General features: G+C 46.4%; 7 non-coding genes across 7 annotated transcripts; all 7 read left to right on the top strand.

Annotated features, from left to right (window-relative positions):
* The first annotated feature begins 626 nt into the window (after nucleotides 1–626).
* LOC130306650 (U2 spliceosomal RNA) lies at nucleotides 627–817 on the top strand. Its single transcript, XR_008855979.1, has one exon. It is a non-coding gene; the product is annotated as a U2 spliceosomal RNA (small nuclear RNA).
* Nucleotides 818–2907: 2090 nt separating this feature from the next.
* Nucleotides 2908–3098, top strand: LOC130306649 (U2 spliceosomal RNA). Its single transcript, XR_008855978.1, has one exon. It is a non-coding gene; the product is annotated as a U2 spliceosomal RNA (small nuclear RNA).
* Nucleotides 3099–5183: 2085 nt separating this feature from the next.
* LOC130306647 (U2 spliceosomal RNA) lies at nucleotides 5184–5374 on the top strand. The gene has a single exon (XR_008855976.1). It is a non-coding gene; the product is annotated as a U2 spliceosomal RNA (small nuclear RNA).
* Nucleotides 5375–7467: 2093 nt separating this feature from the next.
* Nucleotides 7468–7658, top strand: LOC130306646 (U2 spliceosomal RNA). The gene has a single exon (XR_008855975.1). It is a non-coding gene; the product is annotated as a U2 spliceosomal RNA (small nuclear RNA).
* Nucleotides 7659–9777: 2119 nt separating this feature from the next.
* Nucleotides 9778–9968, top strand: LOC130306645 (U2 spliceosomal RNA). Its single transcript, XR_008855974.1, has one exon. It is a non-coding gene; the product is annotated as a U2 spliceosomal RNA (small nuclear RNA).
* Nucleotides 9969–12026: 2058 nt separating this feature from the next.
* LOC130306644 (U2 spliceosomal RNA) lies at nucleotides 12027–12217 on the top strand. The gene has a single exon (XR_008855973.1). It is a non-coding gene; the product is annotated as a U2 spliceosomal RNA (small nuclear RNA).
* Nucleotides 12218–14283: 2066 nt separating this feature from the next.
* Nucleotides 14284–14474, top strand: LOC130306643 (U2 spliceosomal RNA). Its single transcript, XR_008855972.1, has one exon. It is a non-coding gene; the product is annotated as a U2 spliceosomal RNA (small nuclear RNA).
* Nucleotides 14475–14626: the final 152 nt, after the last annotated feature.

The raw sequence follows: 14626 nt of genomic DNA, 5'->3' as shown, positions 1-14626 counted from the left end.
GTGCTATGATGTCACTCACTTCCACAGGCCTTGCAGAGTGTAAACAACAACAACCCAGCTTTGTTGTGTATGTAACCATAGGGATTTGTGATGTCACCTAGAACCTTCACAGCAGCGACAGCTTTATGAGGAGCATCAGCACTGCTCTGCCTGAGCAGAACCATCACCGCCATAGGTTGTCAAATAACCCGGATTTAACCCACACAGGTAAGTCCAATGGGGTGCAGGCATGTCCTCTATGCTTACAGCTTCCCGTGGGTGTTGGTTTGATACCGTTTGGGGACAGCCAAGGAGGCATCTGCAGGCAACAAAGGTAGGTGTGTGCTTGTGTGTGTGTTTCCTATGCAGATCCTAAGCCCAGTGTCACATGCAAGTAGGAGGAGTAAGAAGGGTTCCTGGCAAATCCGGGTTATGGATTGCATTTAAAAAGGCCCCGTGGGAGTGCAATGGGCCCCTGTCTTGCTGCTTAGCAATAATGGTATGGGTTTAGGTTCTGCTGTGTGTACTGGTGGTTGACTGCCCCCCAGCCCAGAGTGTGCATGGAAAATTGTCTGGCAGCCTCCCTGACAGCAAGCAGTGATAGTGCCCATGAAGGGGACCTTGTTGGGCCCGCCCCTTTCACGGTTATCGCTTCTCGGCCTTTTGGCTAAGATCAAGTGTAGTATCTGTTCTTATCAGTTTAATATCTGATACGTCCCCTATCTGGGGACCATATATTAAATGGATTTTTGAGAACGGGGGCCGATTTCGAAGCTTGCTTCCGTCGCCCTATGCATTGACCCGATATGGCAGTATCTTCGGGTACAGTGCACCACCCCCTTACAGGGTTAAAAAGAAAGATTCCTACTTTCATTGCTACCTGCTTGCTGGCTAGCCAGCTAGCCAGCCCTGTGGGCCTTGCTGCTGCAGCCAAAAAACAAAAGGTGGTGCTGCTGCTGCTGCTTCTGCTGCTTCTGCTTGTGTCTGGCCGCTGTTGGAGCGTCCAGGCACAGGACTTCTGCTGCTGCTGACTAAATGGCCTCCTTAATTGGATCATTTGAGTAGCCAGCACACCTGTGCAGGTAGGGCATGACATGATAGGCAGCTGCCTTGATAGCGGGTGGGTGCTGAATGTTCCTAATTGACAAAATAAGATTAATGCTTATGAAGAAATATAAAATCTCATCCCTTCCCCAATATCGCGCCACACCCCTACCCCTTAATTCCCTGGTTGAACTTGATGGACATATGTCTTTTTTCGACCGTACTAACTATGTAACTATGTAACATAACATGGGGGGGGGGGGGGGTCTCCTGGCTGTTCACACAGGTGTGTCATTGCTGTACATTGACCATGCATTGCTTCTGTGGTATTGCAAAGGCAAAGACAAATGCTTCCAGCCATCCATTGCACTAATGGATTGGTCATCAGCTGGCTGTCTATGTCCCGCATCAATATAGACCAAAGTACAGAGGGTTAGGCTATGCTATTGTGCACCTACCTGATGCATCAGAAGGTGCGAGGCCCTTGCTAAATTCTGTGCACAGACTTTGAGATCTATACTTTAGACTGTATCTAAACCTGCTCCAACATGGACTGACATTCTGGCCTACTTTCAGCCGATGCGACTTGTCTGTCGCTGAACAGTCGCTTTTTATGTATTCAGCACCTATGTATAATGTTGTAAAAATGCTCTAGAAGCTAAAGTCGCAGAAATGTCACACATATTTGGCCTGCAACTTTCTGTGCGACAAATTCAGACAGGAAAAATCAGTATAAATCCTTAGAAAATTATCCCCCAGTGTCTCCATCTGCTGGCGGTATTGAATAAGCATTGCTGCACTGATGGGGTATGCATTAGACGAAAAAAAAGAAGAAAAAGAAGAATAATACGCCCAGAAAAGAGGCGAAAAGGAGAAAAACGTAAAAAAACGTGAAAAAAAAGTAAGAGGAAGAGAAGGGAAAAAAAGGTGGAAATGGGTTTAAAAGTGATTTCGGCGGAGAAATATATATATATATATATATATATATATATATATATATATATATATATATGCGCACACACACACATATATATAAACGTATTCTCCGTTGAGATATTGCAGCCGCTGCTGTGTCCAGGCCCAGGAGCCTTAGCACTGTGCTGTGATGTCACTCAATACCACTGACATCACTAGGTGTAAACAACATCTCTCCTTTGCTGTGTATGTGACTATGGAGCTGTTTGGTGATGTCGTCTATTATGGCCTTCATAGAAGCAACAGGAGATTGTTGCATCCATCTAGAACCCTCAGAACTACAGTGCTATGATGTCACTCACTTCCACAGGCCTTGCAGAGTGTAAACAACAACAACCCAGCTTTGTTGTGTATGTAACCATAGGGATTTGTGATGTCACCTAGAACCTTCACAGCAGCGACAGCTTTATGAGGAGCATCAGCACTGCTCTGCCTGAGCAGAACCATCACCGCCATAGGTTGTCAAATAACCCGGATTTAACCCACACAGGTAAGTCCAATGGGGTGCAGGCATGTCCTCTATGCTTACAGCTTCCCGTGGGTGTTGGTTTGATACCGTTTGGGGACAGCCAAGGAGGCATCTGCAGGCAACAAAGGTAGGTGTGTGCTTGTGTGTGTGTTTCCTATGCAGATCCTAAGCCCAGTGTCACATGCAAGTAGGAGGAGTAAGAAGGGTTCCTGGCAAATCCGGGTTATGGATTGCATTTAAAAAGGCCCCGTGGGAGTGCAATGGGCCCCTGTCTTGCTGCTTAGCAATAATGGTATGGGTTTAGGTTCTGCTGTGTGTACTGGTGGTTGACTGCCCCCCAGCCCAGAGTGTGCATGGAAAATTGTCTGGCAGCCTCCCTGACAGCAAGCAGTGATAGTGCCCATGAAGGGGACCTTGTTGGGCCCGCCCCTTTCACGGTTATCGCTTCTCGGCCTTTTGGCTAAGATCAAGTGTAGTATCTGTTCTTATCAGTTTAATATCTGATACGTCCCCTATCTGGGGACCATATATTAAATGGATTTTTGAGAACGGGGGCCGATTTCGAAGCTTGCTTCCGTCGCCCTATGCATTGACCCGATATGGCAGTATCTTCGGGTACAGTGCACCACCCCCTTACAGGGTTAAAAAGAAAGATTCCTACTTTCATTGCTACCTGCTTGCTGGCTAGCCAGCTAGCCAGCCCTTTGGGCCTTGCTGCTGCAGCCAAAAAACAAAAGGTGGTGCTGCTGCTGCTGCTTCTGCTGCTTCTGCTTGTGTCTGGCCGCTGTTGGAGCGTCCAGGCACAGGACTTCTGCTGCTGCTGACTAAATGGCCTCCTTAATTGGATCATTTGAGTAGCCAGCACACCTGTGCAGGTAGGGCATGACATGATAGGCAGCTGCCTTGATAGCGGGTGGGTGCTGAATGTTCCTAATTGACAAAATAAGATTAATGCTTATGAAGAAATATAAAATCTCATCCCTTCCCCAATATCGCGCCACACCCCTACCCCTTAATTCCCTGGTTGAACTTGATGGACATATGTCTTTTTTCGACCGTACTAACTATGTAACTATGTAACATAACATGGGGGGGGGGGGGGGGGGGGGGTCTCCTGGCTGTTCACACAGGTGTGTCATTGCTGTACATTGACCATGCATTGCTTCTGTGGTATTGCAAAGGCAAAGACAAATGCTTCCAGCCATCCATTGCACTAATGGATTGGTCATCAGCTGGCTGTCTATGTCCCGCATCAATATAGACCAAAGTACAGAGGGTTAGGCTATGCTATTGTGCACCTACCTGATGCATCAGAAGGTGCGAGGCCCTTGCTAAATTCTGTGCACAGACTTTGAGATCTATACTTTAGACTGTATCTAAACCTGCTCCAACATGGACTGACATTCTGGCCTACTTTCAGCCGATGCGACTTGTCTGTCGCTGAACAGTCGCTTTTTATGTATTCAGCACCTATGTATAATGTTGTAAAAATGCTCTAGAAGCTAAAGTCGCAGAAATGTCACACATATTTGGCCTGCAACTTTCTGTGCGACAAATTCAGACAGGAAAAATCAGTATAAATCCTTAGAAAATTATCCCCCAGTGTCTCCATCTGCTGGCGGTATTGAATAAGCATTGCTGCACTGATGGGGTATGCATTAGACGAAAAAAAAGAAGAAAAAGAAGAATAATACGCCCAGAAAAGAGGCGAAAAGGAGAAAAACGTAAAAAAACGTGAAAAAAAAGTAAGAGGAAGAGAAGGGAAAAAAAGATGGAAATGGGTTTAAAAGTGATTTCGGCGGAGAAATATATATATATATATATATATATATATATATATATACGCGCACACACACACATATATATAAACGTATTCTCCGTTGAGATATTGCAGCCGCTGCTGTGTCCAGGCCCAGGAGCCTTAGCACTGTGCTGTGATGTCACTCAATACCACTGACATCACTAGGTGTAAACAACATCTCTCCTTTGCTGTGTATGTGACTATGGAGCTGTTTGGTGATGTCGTCTATTATGGCCTTCATAGAAGCAACAGGAGATTGTTGCATCCATCTAGAACCCTCAGAACTACAGTGCTATGATGTCACTCACTTCCACAGGCCTTGCAGAGTGTAAACAACAACAACCCAGCTTTGTTGTGTATGTAACCATAGGGATTTGTGATGTCACCTAGAACCTTCACAGCAGCGACAGCTTTATGAGGAGCATCAGCACTGCTCTGCCTGAGCAGAACCATCACCGCCATAGGTTGTCAAATAACCCGGATTTAACCCACACAGGTAAGTCCAATGGGGTGCAGGCATGTCCTCTATGCTTACAGCTTCCCGTGGGTGTTGGTTTGATACCGTTTGGGGACAGCCAAGGAGGCATCTGCAGGCAACAAAGGTAGGTGTGTGCTTGTGTGTGTGTTTCCTATGCAGATCCTAAGCCCAGTGTCACATGCAAGTAGGAGGAGTAAGAAGGGTTCCTGGCAAATCCGGGTTATGGATTGCATTTAAAAAGGCCCCGTGGGAGTGCAATGGGCCCCTGTCTTGCTGCTTAGCAATAATGGTATGGGTTTAGGTTCTGCTGTGTGTACTGGTGGTTGACTGCCCCCCAGCCCAGAGTGTGCATGGAAAATTGTCTGGCAGCCTCCCTGACAGCAAGCAGTGATAGTGCCCATGAAGGGGACCTTGTTGGGCCCGCCCCTTTCACGGTTATCGCTTCTCGGCCTTTTGGCTAAGATCAAGTGTAGTATCTGTTCTTATCAGTTTAATATCTGATACGTCCCCTATCTGGGGACCATATATTAAATGGATTTTTGAGAACGGGGGCCGATTTCGAAGCTTGCTTCCGTCGCCCTATGCATTGACCCGATATGGCAGTATCTTCGGGTACAGTGCACCACCCCCTTACAGGGTTAAAAAGAAAGATTCCTACTTTCATTGCTACCTGCTTGCTGGCTAGCCAGCTAGCCAGCCCTGTGGGCCTTGCTGCTGCAGCCAAAAAACAAAAGGTGGTGCTGCTGCTGCTGCTTCTGCTGCTTCTGCTTGTGTCTGGCCGCTGTTGGAGCGTCCAGGCACAGGACTTCTGCTGCTGCTGACTAAATGGCCTCCTTAATTGGATCATTTGAGTAGCCAGCACACCTGTGCAGGTAGGGCATGACATGATAGGCAGCTGCCTTGATAGCGGGTGGGTGCTGAATGTTCCTAATTGACAAAATAAGATTAATGCTTATGAAGAAATATAAAATCTCATCCCTTCCCCAATATCGCGCCACACCCCTACCCCTTAATTCCCTGGTTGAACTTGATGGACATATGTCTTTTTTCGACCGTACTAACTATGTAACTATGTAACATAACATGGGGGGGGGGGGGGGGGGGGGGTCTCCTGGCTGTTCACACAGGTGTGTCATTGCTGTACATTGACCATGCATTGCTTCTGTGGTATTGCAAAGGCAAAGACAAATGCTTCTAGCCATCCATTGCACTAATGGATTGGTCATCAGCTGGCTGTCTATGTCCCGCATCAATATAGACCAAAGTACAGAGGGTTAGGCTATGCTATTGTGCACCTACCTGATGCATCAGAAGGTGCGAGGCCCTTGCTAAATTCTGTGCACAGACTTTGAGATCTATACTTTAGACTGTATCTAAACCTGCTCCAACATGGACTGACATTCTGGCCTACTTTCAGCCGATGCGACTTGTCTGTCGCTGAACAGTCGCTTTTTATGTATTCAGCACCTATGTATAATGTTGTAAAAATGCTCTAGAAGCTAAAGTCGCAGAAATGTCACACATATTTGGCCTGCAACTTTCTGTGCGACAAATTCAGACAGGAAAAATCAGTATAAATCCTTAGAAAATTATCCCCCAGTGTCTCCATCTGCTGGCGGTATTGAATAAGCATTGCTGCACTGATGGGGTATGCATTAGACGAAAAAAAAGAAGAAAAAGAAGAATAATACGCCCAGAAAAGAGGCGAAAAGGAGAAAAACGTAAAAAAACGTGAAAAAAAAGTAAGAGGAAGAGAAGGGAAAAAAAGGTGGAAATGGGTTTAAAAGTGATTTCGGCGGAGAAATATATATATATATATATATATATATATATATATATATATATATACGCGCACACACACACATATATATAAACGTATTCTCCGTTGAGATATTGCAGCCGCTGCTGTGTCCAGGCCCAGGAGCCTTAGCACTGTGCTGTGATGTCACTCAATACCACTGACATCACTAGGTGTAAACAACATCTCTCCTTTGCTGTGTATGTGACTATGGAGCTGTTTGGTGATGTCGTCTATTATGGCCTTCATAGAAGCAACAGGAGATTGTTGCATCCATCTAGAACCCTCAGAACTACAGTGCTATGATGTCACTCACTTCCACAGGCCTTGCAGAGTGTAAACAACAACAACCCAGCTTTGTTGTGTATGTAACCATAGGGATTTGTGATGTCACCTAGAACCTTCACAGCAGCGACAGCTTTATGAGGAGCATCAGCACTGCTCTGCCTGAGCAGAACCATCACCGCCATAGGTTGTCAAATAACCCGGATTTAACCCACACAGGTAAGTCCAATGGGGTGCAGGCATGTCCTCTATGCTTACAGCTTCCCGTGGGTGTTGGTTTGATACCGTTTGGGGACAGCCAAGGAGGCATCTGCAGGCAACAAAGGTAGGTGTGTGCTTGTGTGTGTGTTTCCTATGCAGATCCTAAGCCCAGTGTCACATGCAAGTAGGAGGAGTAAGAAGGGTTCCTGGCAAATCCGGGTTATGGATTGCATTTAAAAAGGCCCCGTGGGAGTGCAATGGGCCCCTGTCTTGCTGCTTAGCAATAATGGTATGGGTTTAGGTTCTGCTGTGTGTACTGGTGGTTGACTGCCCCCCAGCCCAGAGTGTGCATGGAAAATTGTCTGGCAGCCTCCCTGACAGCAAGCAGTGATAGTGCCCATGAAGGGGACCTTGTTGGGCCCGCCCCTTTCACGGTTATCGCTTCTCGGCCTTTTGGCTAAGATCAAGTGTAGTATCTGTTCTTATCAGTTTAATATCTGATACGTCCCCTATCTGGGGACCATATATTAAATGGATTTTTGAGAACGGGGGCCGATTTCGAAGCTTGCTTCCGTCGCCCTATGCATTGACCCGATATGGCAGTATCTTCGGGTACAGTGCACCACCCCCTTACAGGGTTAAAAAGAAAGATTCCTACTTTCATTGCTACCTGCTTGCTGGCTAGCCAGCTAGCCAGCCCTGTGGGCCTTGCTGCTGCAGCCAAAAAACAAAAGGTGGTGCTGCTGCTGCTGCTTCTGCTGCTTCTGCTTGTGTCTGGCCGCTGTTGGAGCGTCCAGGCACAGGACTTCTGCTGCTGCTGACTAAATGGCCTCCTTAATTGGATCATTTGAGTAGCCAGCACACCTGTGCAGGTAGGGCATGACATGATAGGCAGCTGCCTTGATAGCGGGTGGGTGCTGAATGTTCCTAATTGACAAAATAAGATTAATGCTTATGAAGAAATATAAAATCTCATCCCTTCCCCAATATCGCGCCACACCCCTACCCCTTAATTCCCTGGTTGAACTTGATGGACATATGTCTTTTTTCGACCGTACTAACTATGTAACTATGTAACATAACATGGGGGGGGGGGGGGGGGTCTCCTGGCTGTTCACACAGGTGTGTCATTGCTGTACATTGACCATGCATTGCTTCTGTGGTATTGCAAAGGCAAAGACAAATGCTTCCAGCCATCCATTGCACTAATGGATTGGTCATCAGCTGGCTGTCTATGTCCCGCATCAATATAGACCAAAGTACAGAGGGTTAGGCTATGCTATTGTGCACCTACCTGATGCATCAGAAGGTGCGAGGCCCTTGCTAAATTCTGTGCACAGACTTTGAGATCTATACTTTAGACTGTATCTAAACCTGCTCCAACATGGACTGACATTCTGGCCTACTTTCAGCCGATGCGACTTGTCTGTCGCTGAACAGTCGCTTTTTATGTATTCAGCACCTATGTATAATGTTGTAAAAATGCTCTAGAAGCTAAAGTCGCAGAAATGTCACACATATTTGGCCTGCAACTTTCTGTGCGACAAATTCAGACAGGAAAAATCAGTATAAATCCTTAGAAAATTATCCCCCAGTGTCTCCATCTGCTGGCGGTATTGAATAAGCATTGCTGCACTGATGGGGTATGCATTAGACGAAAAAAAAGAAGAAAAAGAAGAATAATACGCCCAGAAAAGAGGCGAAAAGGAGAAAAACGTAAAAAAACGTGAAAAAAAAGTAAGAGGAAGAGAAGGGAAAAAAAGGTGGAAATGGGTTTAAAAGTGATTTCGGCGGAGAAAGGTGGAAATGGGTTTAAAAGTGATTTCGGCGGAGAAATATATATATATATATATATATATATATATATATATATACGCGCACACACACACATATATATAAACGTATTCTCCGTTGAGATATTGCAGCCGCTGCTGTGTCCAGGCCCAGGAGCCTTAGCACTGTGCTGTGATGTCACTCAATACCACTGACATCACTAGGTGTAAACAACATCTCTCCTTTGCTGTGTATGTGACTATGGAGCTGTTTGGTGATGTCGTCTATTATGGCCTTCATAGAAGCAACAGGAGATTGTTGCATCCATCTAGAACCCTCAGAACTACAGTGCTATGATGTCACTCACTTCCACAGGCCTTGCAGAGTGTAAACAACAACAACCCAGCTTTGTTGTGTATGTAACCATAGGGATTTGTGATGTCACCTAGAACCTTCACAGCAGCGACAGCTTTATGAGGAGCATCAGCACTGCTCTGCCTGAGCAGAACCATCACCGCCATAGGTTGTCAAATAACCCGGATTTAACCCACACAGGTAAGTCCAATGGGGTGCAGGCATGTCCTCTATGCTTACAGCTTCCCGTGGGTGTTGGTTTGATACCGTTTGGGGACAGCCAAGGAGGCATCTGCAGGCAACAAAGGTAGGTGTGTGCTTGTGTGTGTGTTTCCTATGCAGATCCTAAGCCCAGTGTCACATGCAAGTAGGAGGAGTAAGAAGGGTTCCTGGCAAATCCGGGTTATGGATTGCATTTAAAAAGGCCCCGTGGGAGTGCAATGGGCCCCTGTCTTGCTGCTTAGCAATAATGGTATGGGTTTAGGTTCTGCTGTGTGTACTGGTGGTTGACTGCCCCCCAGCCCAGAGTGTGCATGGAAAATTGTCTGGCAGCCTCCCTGACAGCAAGCAGTGATAGTGCCCATGAAGGGGACCTTGTTGGGCCCGCCCCTTTCACGGTTATCGCTTCTCGGCCTTTTGGCTAAGATCAAGTGTAGTATCTGTTCTTATCAGTTTAATATCTGATACGTCCCCTATCTGGGGACCATATATTAAATGGATTTTTGAGAACGGGGGCCGATTTCGAAGCTTGCTTCCGTCGCCCTATGCATTGACCCGATATGGCAGTATCTTCGGGTACAGTGCACCACCCCCTTACAGGGTTAAAAAGAAAGATTCCTACTTTCATTGCTACCTGCTTGCTGGCTAGCCAGCTAGCCAGCCCTGTGGGCCTTGCTGCTGCTGCTGCTTCTGCTGCTTCTGCTTGTGTCTGGCCGCTGTTGGAGCGTCCAGGCACAGGACTTCTGCTGCTGCTGACTAAATGGCCTCCTTAATTGGATCATTTGAGTAGCCAGCACACCTGTGCAGGTAGGGCATGACATGATAGGCAGCTGCCTTGATAGCGGGTGGGTGCTGAATGTTCCTAATTGACAAAATAAGATTAATGCTTATGAAGAAATATAAAATCTCATCCCTTCCCCAATATCGCGCCACACCCCTACCCCTTAATTCCCTGGTTGAACTTGATGGACATATGTCTTTTTTCGACCGTACTAACTATGTAACTATGTAACATAACATGGGGGGGGGGGGGGGGTCTCCTGGCTGTTCACACAGGTGTGTCATTGCTGTACATTGACCATGCATTGCTTCTGTGGTATTGCAAAGGCAAAGACAAATGCTTCCAGCCATCCATTGCACTAATGGATTGGTCATCAGCTGGCTGTCTATGTCCCGCATCAATATAGACCAAAGTACAGAGGGTTAGGCTATGCTATTGTGCACCTACCTGATGCATCAGAAGGTGCGAGGCCCTTGCTAAATTCTGTGCACAGACTTTGAGATCTATACTTTAGACTGTATCTAAACCTGCTCCAACATGGACTGACATTCTGGCCTACTTTCAGCCGATGCGACTTGTCTGTCGCTGAACAGTCGCTTTTTATGTATTCAGCACCTATGTATAATGTTGTAAAAATGCTCTAGAAGCTAAAGTCGCAGAAATGTCACACATATTTGGCCTGCAACTTTCTGTGCGACAAATTCAGACAGGAAAAATCAGTATAAATCCTTAGAAAATTATCCCCCAGTGTCTCCATCTGCTGGCGGTATTGAATAAGCATTGCTGCACTGATGGGGTATGCATTAGACGAAAAAAAAGAAGAAAAAGAAGAATAATACGCCCAGAAAAGAGGCGAAAAGGAGAAAAACGTAAAAAAACGTGAAAAAAAAGTAAGAGGAAGAGAAGGGAAAAAAAGGTGGAAATGGGTTTAAAAGTGATTTCGGCGGAGAAATATATATATATATATATATATATATATATATATATATATATATACGCGCACACACACACATATATATAAACGTATTCTCCGCTGAGATATTGCAGCCGCTGCTGTGTCCAGGCCCAGGAGCCTTAGCACTGTGCTGTGATGTCACTCAATACCACTGACATCACTAGGTGTAAACAACATCTCTCCTTTGCTGTGTATGTGACTATGGAGCTGTTTGGTGATGTCGTCTATTATGGCCTTCATAGAAGCAACAGGAGATTGTTGCATCCATCTAGAACCCTCAGAACTACAGTGCTATGATGTCACTCACTTCCACAGGCCTTGCAGAGTGTAAACAACAACAACCCAGCTTTGTTGTGTATGTAACCATAGGGATTTGTGATGTCACCTAGAACCTTCACAGCAGCGACAGCTTTATGAGGAGCATCAGCACTGCTCTGCCTGAGCAGAACCATCACCGCCATAGGTTGTCAAATAACCCGGATTTAACCCACACAGGTAAGTCCAATGGGGTGCAGGCATGTCCTCTATGCTTACAGCTTCCCGTGGGTGTTGGTTTGATACCGTTTGGGGACAGCCAAGGAGGCATCTGCAGGCAACAAAGGTAGGTGTGTGCTTGTGTGTGTGTTTCCTATGCAGATCCTAAGCCCAGTGTCACATGCAAGTAGGAGGAGTAAGAAGGGTTCCTGGCAAATCCGGGTTATGGATTGCATTTAAAAAGGCCCCGTGGGAGTGCAATGGGCCCCTGTCTTGCTGCTTAGCAATAATGGTATGGGTTTAGGTTCTGCTGTGTGTACTGGTGGTTGACTGCCCCCCAGCCCAGAGTGTGCATGGAAAATTGTCTGGCAGCCTCCCTGACAGCAAGCAGTGATAGTGCCCATGAAGGGGACCTTGTTGGGCCCGCCCCTTTCACGGTTATCGCTTCTCGGCCTTTTGGCTAAGATCAAGTGTAGTATCTGTTCTTATCAGTTTAATATCTGATACGTCCCCTATCTGGGGACCATATATTAAATGGATTTTTGAGAACGGGGGCCGATTTCGAAGCTTGCTTCCGTCGCCCTATGCATTGACCCGATATGGCAGTATCTTCGGGTACAGTGCACCACCCCCTTACAGGGTTAAAAAGAAAGATTCCTACTTTCATTGCTACCTGCTTGCTGGCTAGCCAGCTAGCCAGCCCTGTGGGCCTTGCTGCTGCAGCCAAAAAACAAAAGGTGGTGCTGCTGCTGCTGCTTCTGCTGCTTCTGCTTGTGTCTGGCCGCTGTTGGAGCGTCCAGGCACAGGACTTCTGCTGCTGCTGACTAAATGGCCTCCTTAATTGGATCATTTGAGTAGCCAGCACACCTGTGCAGGTAGGGCATGACATGATAGGCAGCTGCCTTGATAGCGGGTGGGTGCTGAATGTTCCTAATTGACAAAATAAGATTAATGCTTATGAAGAAATATAAAATCTCATCCCTTCCCCAATATCGCGCCACACCCCTACCCCTTAATTCCCTGGTTGAACTTGATGGACATATGTCTTTTTTCGACCGTACTAACTATGTAACTATGTAACATAACATGGGGGGGGGGGGGTCTCCTGGCTGTTCACACAGGTGTGTCATTGCTGTACATTGACCATGCATTGCTTCTGTGGTATTGCAAAGGCAAAGACAAATGCTTCCAGCCATCCATTGCACTAATGGATTGGTCATCAGCTGGCTGTCTATGTCCCGCATCAATATAGACCAAAGTACAGAGGGTTAGGCTATGCTATTGTGCACCTACCTGATGCATCAGAAGGTGCGAGGCCCTTGCTAAATTCTGTGCACAGACTTTGAGATCTATACTTTAGACTGTATCTAAACCTGCTCCAACATGGACTGACATTCTGGCCTACTTTCAGCCGATGCGACTTGTCTGTCGCTGAACAGTCGCTTTTTATGTATTCAGCACCTATGTATAATGTTGTAAAAATGCTCTAGAAGCTAAAGTCGCAGAAATGTCACACATATTTGGCCTGCAACTTTCTGTGCGACAAATTCAGACAGGAAAAATCAGTATAAATCCTTAGAAAATTATCCCCCAGTGTCTCCATCTGCTGGCGGTATTGAATAAGCATTGCTGCACTGATGGGGTATGCATTAGACGAAAAAAAAGAAGAAAAAGAAGAATAATACGCCCAGAAAAGAGGCGAAAAGGAGAAAAACGTAAAAAAACGTGAAAAAAAAGTAAGAGGAAGAGAAGGGAAAAAAAGGTGGAAATGGGTTTAAAAGTGATTTCGGCGGAGAAATATATATATATATATATATATATATACGCGCACACACACACATATATATAAACGTATTCTCCGTTGAGATATTGCAGCCGCTGCTGTGTCCAGGCCCAGGAGCCTTAGCACTGTGCTGTGATGTCACTCAATACCACTGACATCACTAGGTGTAAACAACATCTCTCCTTTGCTGTGTATGTGACTATGGAGCTGTTTGGTGATGTCGTCTATTATGGCCTTCATAGAAGCAACAGGAGATTGTTGCATCCATCTAGAACCCTCAGAACTACAGTGCTATGATGTCACTCACTTCCACAGGCCTTGCAGAGTGTAAACAACAACAACCCAGCTTTGTTGTGTATGTAACCATAGGGATTTGTGATGTCACCTAGAACCTTCACAGCAGCGACAGCTTTATGAGGAGCATCAGCACTGCTCTGCCTGAGCAGAACCATCACCGCCATAGGTTGTCAAATAACCCGGATTTAACCCACACAGGTAAGTCCAATGGGGTGCAGGCATGTCCTCTATGCTTACAGCTTCCCGTGGGTGTTGGTTTGATACCGTTTGGGGACAGCCAAGGAGGCATCTGCAGGCAACAAAGGTAGGTGTGTGCTTGTGTGTGTGTTTCCTATGCAGATCCTAAGCCCAGTGTCACATGCAAGTAGGAGGAGTAAGAAGGGTTCCTGGCAAATCCGGGTTATGGATTGCATTTAAAAAGGCCCCGTGGGAGTGCAATGGGCCCCTGTCTTGCTGCTTAGCAATAATGGTATGGGTTTAGGTTCTGCTGTGTGTACTGGTGGTTGACTGCCCCCCAGCCCAGAGTGTGCATGGAAAATTGTCTGGCAGCCTCCCTGACAGCAAGCAGTGATAGTGCCCATGAAGGGGACCTTGTTGGGCCCGCCCCTTTCACGGTTATCGCTTCTCGGCCTTTTGGCTAAGATCAAGTGTAGTATCTGTTCTTATCAGTTTAATATCTGATACGTCCCCTATCTGGGGACCATATATTAAATGGATTTTTGAGAACGGGGGCCGATTTCGAAGCTTGCTTCCGTCGCCCTATGCATTGACCCGATATGGCAGTATCTTCGGGTACAGTGCACCACCCCCTTACAGGGTTAAAAAGAAAGATTCCTACTTTCATTGCTACCTGCTTGCTGGCTAGCCAGCTAGCCAGCCCTGTGGGCCTTGCTGCTGCAGCCAAAAAACAAAAGGTGGTGCTGCTGCTGCTGCTTCTGCTGCTTCTGCTTGTGTCTGGCC

This window comes from Hyla sarda, unplaced genomic scaffold, assembly GCF_029499605.1.
Source record: "Hyla sarda isolate aHylSar1 unplaced genomic scaffold, aHylSar1.hap1 scaffold_1386, whole genome shotgun sequence".
Taxonomy (NCBI): Eukaryota; Metazoa; Chordata; class Amphibia; order Anura; family Hylidae; genus Hyla; species Hyla sarda.
The sequence above is the reverse complement of the archived record's forward strand: the minus strand, read 5'-3'. Positions and strand labels throughout refer to the sequence as shown.